Below are 8,167 nucleotides of genomic sequence, written 5' to 3'. Positions count from 1 at the left end.
GACATTCAGCAGATCTTTTCCTTTTCTTCCTTGCAATTACTGTAATGCTGACTTCCATAAGCCTCACATTTGACAGTATCACATGAATATTGTCTCTTTCTTTCATTATATTGACTAGACTTCCTTTCCCGACTATCCATTCTTAACTGAAGGAATTGAGCTAAAAATATGAGATGACTCTAATCTCACCACTGTGACATTCTCCTTATAGATATTTCCTACTCAGATTTCATAACTTTTAAAATTGTTTTCCCTGAATTTGTGATTATTTCCTTTAGCTTTTACCTTCTGATAGTCCTTCCACCTATCTTCTCATCTGCAGCCCAGTTTTATACAATTAATTCAACAAACAGTTGTAGTATAGGTCTTCTGGAATAAGTCCACCTTATATATATATATGAGAAGAGTAGACTGCAAACTTTTTCATTACCCTTGTATTATAAATATATTGGAATCTGCCTAAAAGCCTCCCATTGTGATCTCAGTAGGAAATATTTTATAAGTATTAGTAAATTAGCTAGTTGGTTTTTTTTTCTTTGATATCTTCAGCATGACCCACAGTTTAAGTAAGAATGATATGCAGTTCTAAATATTCTTTATTTCCTTCTTCCATGTGTCTTCCAGGTTTTGTTGATACCCTTCAGGCTACCTCCTCAGGTCATGTGTCAAAGGCTGACATCTTTTGTTCTGTAGTTTGCATAGGATTAAATTAAATAAATTTTCTAAAGGTTGTTTGTGTTTTGTTTGGTTTGTTTTTTTTTTGCCGAGTCCTACATTATCTTTACATTAAGATTCACTTTAATATTACTAATATGCTAATAACTAGTAATTTTTACCTCTATTTGTACAATTTATCATCTGTAAGCTTTATTTTAATATTTTTAATTTAGAATCTTTCTATGTGTTAGTGATTACCAGTATCTGATCCAGCAGAAACCTAGTTTAACACAGTGGTTTCAAGAACAGCTAAGCAAAATAGGAAGAATTTTTTTATAAACCTAAAACTCCCAGATTACTTGATAAACTGGATGTGATGTTTTGAACCTGAAAAATCATCATGGGCTTGTTGGAAAAACAATGTTAAGCAGAAAAGCAAATTTTATCTGTTCAGTACAAAACTTCTTAAACAGGAAAAGCGTAAAAATGGAAACAAACCTAACCAAAACAAAACAAAAATGAAACAACCCCACAACCTTTACCTGAAAAGATCATTTATCTCCTTGTTTTGAGACAACTCAAGTATAACCAGGCTGTCCGTGATAAAAGCTTGTGTGGCTTATTTTAAAACTTGTAATTATACTCTTTCTGCAGCTTATAAAACAGCTTGCTCTGACTTTTAACTATCCTCATAGCTAGAAGCATGTTTTACTGATCTATCAAAAAATTTCTTTGCCATAAATTACACTGAATACTTAATGCACTGCACTCAGGGGACATGAACAATTGATCATGCTCATTATTACCATCCTTTTTTATCTGAAAATTCAGTTGCAATCTTTTCTAATATGAGACAAATTCCTTTAACCTGTATTCACATTCAAATTTTCTAGGGTTTTTAAAGTAATTTTGATGGTATCATTTTGTTTTCTACATTTTTCCTAAACATCATTGTGACATCCATGTGTAATACTCAGCAGAGATCTTTCCATTGCTGCTAGGGCTCACTAGCTACCTCTTAGTGCAACCACACTCTCCTTTGTTTGTCTATCTAGTAAGTACTGTCTGCTTGGTATTATAATTACCATCAGGACTTTACAACTGATGATCATGGCAAACTGCAGAGATCATTTTGAACTCTGAGGCTGTCTTACTAAGTACCCCGAGTACCCTTCCTGGCTAGTGTAATTTTATCATTACTGAGGAATTCTGTAATGATTTGCCCCAGACTTCTGACAGTTTCACGTAAAAATTATGAACATACATACCCTGTAGGAAGTAATTTCTGAGATAGATCTCTTTCCTGTTCTATGAATACCTACCTAGGTTCCCACTCAATTAAGCAGTTAGAATAATTATGGATAACCAAGGTACCCTAAGGCACCCTCCTGATTAGAGTTTTGGGCCTATTTTCAAAAAGTTTGTCTCATTATCATGCTCTTCTTGAATGCAATGCTGATTTTTTTGGCAGGCAGCTTTGACCTAGGCAGTGTCTTTTATCTCCATTTCTGACATACCAAACAGCCCTATGAAAGTGAAACAGAAGCTGACTTTCAAACTATAGTATGTAAAATGTATTTTAATATCAGATCATGGCTAGAGATAACATTTAAAGATGTTCCTTTTGTGATGTCAGCTCCAGCCAGTTTTCAAACACATTCTAAGAGGTATCTTGTTCTGTATAAACATTTTTTATGGCTGCATTTAAATTAGTCACCTGGGTTAAACCCTTTTACAATAATAAAGACAGATATAGTTGCTGACTCTAAAGGTAATAAGTGATTTACATGTCTTGGAGATACACTTGTTTAGATATTACTTAGCAAAATCAAAGAAAGAGAGAAAGTAAAGCAATCCCGACTATAAAAACATATAAACCCAATGTCTAGAGATCCATTCACTGTCACTGAAAAAACAGATACAACATTGATCAGATTAGAGAAGGTCTCTTTGCAGATACTGTGTAGAGGCATAAATAACCACACAAAAATGCAGAGTAATGCTGAATTAGCACACCCGTGGTTAGCAACTAAACACAGAAGAAGGGCTGTGGTATGGTGTGCTCTGGTACATTATTCAGATTATATTCAAATCTTTTTATTTGTCACAATTTATGAAGGCTGCTGACCGGTCTGGTGTCTGGCTGAGCTCAGCACATAGCTGACGAGGAGTTAATTGGAACCAAATCCAAGTAAGAAAGAGGTTATGCCTGCAGGCAGAAGAAAACCCTTAGGGAGCTTTCCATCATGTTCGCTTCTTCATTTGAAGACATGTCGCACAAATCTTCAAATCAGCCTTTGGTTTCCAGACTCCCCTCTGAACCAGGAATTATAAATAGCAACCTATACACAAACACCAGAGCTAAGAGATTTCTTCTCACTTTTTGTTTGGTGATTAAGTGACCTTAATCATGTATACCTTCCTTATCTCATGAATTAATTATCATGATGAAGCTTACTGAAGCCTGAAAACAATAAGTACCTACACCAACTGCTCTGCTCTTCATTTTAGCTCCTCTAGAAAAAGGACACTGAGTCACATTTAATGATTCATCTACTGTTTTCCAGTCACTGACTGAGTAGGGCCAGGGTTACTGTGACCTTCAGAATTTAACTACCTAACTCTGTGTGAAAGGAGGTAAGTCATAATATTTTTGTAGATTAGAGTAAGAGAATGTAATTCACTGCTTGGAGAAACTGAGAAAGACCAAAAGATTCATCATTTTCTCATGTGAAGCCCAGTACTTTGAGGTTTCTTATAATAAAAGAAGTTGAATCTATATCAATATTTAAATAAAATTGGCCTAAAATGATAAGATTTTAGAGATGTCAATTTTAGAGGAAAGTATAATGGATTTTTTTTTTCTTCACTCTGCAAAGTGAGAATGATGATTAATGTTGATGTAAGTTAGGTTTGTGATAGGAATTTTCAGGATGAGCTAAGAAGAATGAAAGAAAAAAAGGGCCAGTTCAGATTCACTCCAGGCTTTGTTTCTTGATAATCGACTCATTTAAAAGCTAATGATTTATAGCCCTTTTTTCCCTCAGGCTATTCCAGGAAAAACAAAAATTTAGGTCCACATGATTGAGTTTTAATGTTATAGGCCCAATGCCACACCAGAAAAATGGAGCTGATCTCCCTTTCCACTTCCAACCAAGTGGTTATCCTATTAGAATGGGATATTGAAGACCCAGTACAAAGCCTGCATTTCTGTCTTGTCTCTGAAGCCTCCTTCTTCCTTACACCAACCACCAATCAGGCTGTAAGAGATACTGAATTGCTTGTATGTCTGTGTTGAAACTTTTTTTACTTCATATAAAATTGTTTATAGAGTAATATTAAAAGAAGCAATTGAGACAGTAAGAAAAATTGGTCAAAAGACCTCTAGGTTTCCTAGGGATGTTGCTGATCATCAAAGTAATTTCACTTCTGCGTAAATTAAAAACAGTGCTATGGAACTACCAGAATGAGGTACTTCAGTGTTTCATTTTTTACCCTTTTATCTTTTAGTCAACTAAAACCATTGCTTGAATTCCTCACAATGAGCCATGTTGTATTTTGTTCTGGTTTGGTTTTAAACTATTTTTCCATAATAATCTCTGAGAAGAAATAATTTTCTGATGACTATACTCAAAGGGCTTCTGAGTTTCAGTTCTAGTGGTTCTTCAGAGAGATCTTCAATACTTCTGAGGTGAAGACTTCCAAAATGCTATCCCAACTGTTTTCTACTGTGGAAGACATAAAGTATCACCCCTGGTATTATGAGGCCAAGATCAGAAAAAGAGTGAGATTTTGTTTCACTTATTTTCTGGCCATTTTTCTCCTCTGAAAAAATGAAGGTCATAATGTGTGAATATCCAGTTTTACTTAAAAAGCATTGTCCAGACCATTGTGTATCTTGATTTAGAGGCTCCTAGAACTTAAAATAGGTATGGGTAGACTTCAATTTTATTTATTGTCTGTATGCCCACAAAGCAGTGTTGTAACGGAAGGAAGATCTCATAAGACCATCCACATACTTTCTCATATATTACATGAGGCCATAAGGGAATGAGAGGAGAATTTGTAGTCATATTTTCACCAGCATCTTTTTCAGAAACCTGAGGAAGTCAATGGACAGAGGAAGAAATGTAGGTTTCCCTAACAAAAAGGAACTTTGACTTAAAAGGAATGCTTTTATCTTTATCCTCATGGGAATTTGTAGAAGTCATTGAAATACTTGTGAGTAAATCCCTGATCTTGGCCTCAGAAACAGAAGACAGCTGTAGGAAACATGCCCTGGACATGAAGGCCTCAGTGTTCACTTCAACCATAAATAGTCAATTAATATTCTTGGCAGCAATGTGGCAGTTGTTCCCTCTGTTAGCCTTTTTAAACCAGCCTTTGGGCTGGAAAAATAATAATAAAAAAAAATAATAATAAAAGAAATAAAAATAGGTCCAAGCTATTATTAGAGACCATAATTTCTGCTTTCCAGAGAAGGAGAATACCCTGGTATGGGAAACACACTGAATGCCATCAGCTTCAGGAAAAGGAGTTTTGTTAAAGCAATTTGTATATAGTAGTTAGTGTTGTAAAGGTTAACCAGCTCCTCTCTATCTTCCCTCTCTATAGCTATTGCAAGAGTCAGTGTCACCTATTTCTCTCTCAATCTTTCTGAATCAGTGGCCCACAAACGTAACACCTCCTTCAGGGTAAAAAAGGCATGAGCTTGCTCTTTAATGCGTATCCTTAGGGTGCATGCTTATTTTAAGACTCTTAGCTGCCTATTAACATTAGCAAAGATTGCTATAGCTTTCCCCATTAAAAAAAAATATAAAAAAATAAAAATCAAACTATCTTGTGATTTTTTTTTTATTTTTTTTTTTTAACTCACCATCTATTTTATTAATTACCCTGCTTTAATTTCTTTAATGACCTACATGACTGAAATGGTACTAGGAAACATACCAAATAACTTTCAAGTCTATTTTAGATGTTCTGCCTTGGAACTTAGGATTTTCTGAAATTATCAGTCTATTTAGTGAGTCTACTCTTTCATTCACCAAATCATTCTTTTGAGTCATCATATCAAATATATAACTGCAATGAACAATCACTAAAGAATTCTATGTGGTGCTTGAAGATGACTGTGGGTCTTTAGAGACTTTTATACCCTTGGGTTCTGTCATTTTCAGGAGAGGCTGCTGCTGTTTCAAAGTCACTGATTTGTACTTTCTGCCTGACTTAGTTCATGTGGAGACACTCACATACACAATAAAACTTTTTTCTGAGGAGAAAACAGAAACAGGGAAACAAAGCTTAAGTCCAAATACCTTGAAATCCAGGTAGTTCACAAAGCTCATTACATCTTGACACAAAGAAAGGCATCATGCTAAATCAACTGAAGTATAAGATTTATTGAAAACCAGTTTATGTCAGCTCCAGGTTAATAATACTGATCTACTTTTGAACTTAGACCTTGTTGTGTTTGTATTTCTTCACATTTAAGATCACAATTGACTCACAGGTAGACTCTTCGGTTGACAGAATTTAATAGCTGAGAGTGCTATTAGACATGGCATTAACAACCAAAATGTGCCTGGTCAACTTTGTCACTCCTCTACTCCCTCTTCTCACTTTTTGTCTCTCTGAACCAGTACATTTTCATCCAGTTTTGAGGCAAAGTGTTTTTCAATTTCTTGCCAAATGAGGAATTCATTGATCATATTATACATGGAAAATAGGAAACAAAACCATGAAAAAACAGTGCTTAATTAGATGAGATACGATTATCAGGCATTAAGTAAAGTGAGAGCTTTCTACTCTGTAATTGAACTAGTTCACAGTGAAAAAAAAATCTATATTCCTAAAGGAGTATCAAATATCCAGGGTTCATGGAGGGTATTTGGTAAGTTAAGGAAGGTTATTTTAAGACTTGCTTAGAGAACAGCTTTTTTTTCTTATCCAAATCTCTTCTGGAAACTTCTACATTCCATGACTTTATTAGCATATAAAATTTCCTAAAATGTTTTCTCCTTGGTATGATGCATCTATTTATTGACCAGCAGTTCCTGAGTTTCAGCAAGGAGTGATGTATTAAAATGCAAGGTTTAAATGAAAAGAAAAATTTTCCTGTATCCCAAGTTTCTGCCACACCTGAATTGTTCACTGTGTATGTTGGAACCAATTGCCAGAATGGAGGAGAAAAGATGTATGAATATAATTTCTTTTACAAAGGACAAACAAAGCCCCTAAAACTGCAGATCTGTCAGAAAATAAGGTTCATTGCTTTCTCTATTGCTTATAAAATGCCAGGAGAGTTTTAAACAAATAGCAATAAATATGAAGAAGGGCCACTCTGTTCTTTTCACCTAACTAGAGAGCCACAATAGCCTGCAGTATGTTTTAGCACCAGAATATAGACATTTTATATTTGAGTAGAGGGGGGAATACTTTTGAACAAAAAGACCTTGATAGAAAAAAACCAAACAAGTAGAATGATGGAGACTTTTAAAACTTTTCCAATTAGTAGCTATTCTGTTTGTCAGGCAGAATGATATTTATGACTCATGGGGGTCACAGAGCATACTTCTGAACCCCATGTTGGAGAATATCATAAAGTTTCCAGGAATCAAAAATTTCAACAAACATGGTAACTTCCTGTGCTCCCAGATGAAGCTCAGAATTCCAGTGTAACACATCTGAAGAAAACGGGTAATCTAGGAGAAGAAATATTGTAGGCTGAAGTCCCTGAAGGCATTTTGGCTTTGCAATACCCAATTCCTAGGTGTCTGGTTGCCACAAGTGTTCTGGTTTGGTTTGGTGTGGTTTTTTTTTTAGTAGCTGGGGAAGGGCCCCAGTGGTGGCTCCAGTAAGAAACTGAGAAGCTCCTCCTGCTCCAAACCCAGCCAAGGAGACATTGAAGGGACAATAGATGTGGGTCTGAGATTAACATATGAAATAATTGAGATAAGAGGTAAGCAGAGAAGGACTTAGATAAGAACTGTGATGGAGAGGCAGAGCGGTGCTGGTGGTTGGTGAAGAAGAAGGGGCAGAAGGTGCCCAAGCAGCAGTTTCCCTGCAGGCCATGGCGAGATGGCAGCTGTGCCCCTGCACTCATGGAGGAACGTGGTGGAACATTCCCTGAAGGTGTCAGGAGGGGTGAACTTGGCCAGTGGACTTGGATGTTGTGGTCAGTGGACTCATTTGCTGCCAGTGGGCTCTGACTGCTCAGCTGTGGAAGCCCCCGGGCCAGGGGAGGTGGCTGTTCCCGAAGCCCCCGTGACTCTGTGGGAAGCCCAGGCTGGAGCAGCTCCGGGCCTGGTGGGAAGGGCTCAGGAAGGAGAGGTTGGTGGAGGCCTCTGTGCCATGGGAGGGACCCCGTGGGGAAGCAGGGCAGGACTGTCAGGAATCCTTCTTGCTGAGGAGGCAGGAGCAGCAGGAACCCCCAGGCTGTGAAGTGACTCTAAACCCCATCCCCTGTCCCCCTGTGCCGCTGGGGGGAAGGAGGGCGAGAAACCGGGAACAA

This window comes from Chaetura pelagica, unplaced genomic scaffold, assembly GCF_000747805.2.
Source record: "Chaetura pelagica isolate M959 unplaced genomic scaffold, ChaPel_1.0 scaffold178, whole genome shotgun sequence".
Lineage (NCBI taxonomy): Eukaryota > Metazoa > Chordata > Aves > Apodiformes > Apodidae > Chaetura > Chaetura pelagica.
Note: the sequence above shows the minus strand (reverse complement) of the source record.